General features: G+C 45.1%; 1 non-coding gene across 1 annotated transcript; it reads left to right on the top strand.

Moving 5' to 3' along the window:
* Positions 1-391: 391 nt before the first annotated feature.
* On the top strand, positions 392-498 carry LOC112087648. Its single transcript, XR_002900194.1, has one exon. It is a non-coding gene; the product is annotated as a small nucleolar RNA R71 (small nucleolar RNA).
* Positions 499-1,143: the final 645 nt, after the last annotated feature.

Raw genomic sequence — 1,143 nt, forward strand, 5'->3', positions numbered from 1 at the left:
ATTCGTGTTCCCTTGCTGAGTACCAAATCTCTGACCCTGAAATCCAGCTCCATTGATGAAGTTAACATCCTCTTCCTCAAGTGCTTCATCTGGTCTGAAATTCTGGACTTTTTCAGGGAATCTGACGGACTTCTTACCCACAAGAAGGCTATGCACAGAGTCTAGCTTAGATTTCACCTCAGCAATCTGTGATCCATCCATGTTCCCAGCCAGCTTCTTTCGCTGATAGTCTGCATTCTTGGTACTATTGTGAGATGCCAAGTTCTCAATAAGCACAACAGCGTCTTCAGGGTATCTGGTGTTGAAGTTCCCATTGCTTGCAGCATCAAGAGCCATCTGATACCTCCAATCAACACCTCTGAAGAAAATACCCAGCAGCTGAACATCACTGAAACCATGATGTGGACAATCTCTCTGATATGACTTGAATCTCACCCAAGCAGCCTTGAATGCTTCAGTTGGTCCTTGAGAAAACGTTGAGATTTTGAGTCTCAGTTCCTCAGACATGGCATCGTCATAGAAGTTATGCAGGAAGGCGTTCCTGGTTTCATCCCAAGTAGTCAGCGATCCTGGCTCCAACAGCTTCAACCAGTTAGCTGCTTCTCCAGCAAGAGAGTAAGGAAACAGCTTGTAGAAAAGGTAATCATTGGACACTCCATTGTATTTGATTCTGGTGACCAAGTCCTCAAACCTCTCAATATGATCCATCGGGTGCTCATGAGAAAGACCATGGAAAGGATGCTGACCCACAAGAGTGTAATACACATGCTTGAGCTCAAAATCATTCCTTTGAAACGCAGGAGAGCGAATCGCGGACCGATTTGCATAGAATTGCTCAGGCCTGTTGTAGTCACCCAACGTCCTGATGATGTTACCCTCTCCATCAAGTCGCTGGCCTCTCTCATTACACACATGGCCATCTTGGTCTCTCCAGACTCCAGCATCATCACGAACCAATGCCAATGCGTTCTCCATCTTTGCTAATTTCTGAGACAGAGAGAAAGAGCAATGTAAGTAACAAAGTAAAAATAAAATTAAACAAAAACGACTGGTGTCGCGCTGTCGCTCGACACAAAGAAAAACTTAGTCGAAACTCAAGAACTAAAGTTTAATGGCGAAAATCAAGTCCCCGGCAACGGCGCC

This window comes from Eutrema salsugineum, unplaced genomic scaffold (assembly GCF_000478725.1).
Source record: "Eutrema salsugineum unplaced genomic scaffold, Eutsalg1_0 scaffold_17, whole genome shotgun sequence".
Classification (NCBI taxonomy): domain Eukaryota; kingdom Viridiplantae; phylum Streptophyta; class Magnoliopsida; order Brassicales; family Brassicaceae; genus Eutrema; species Eutrema salsugineum.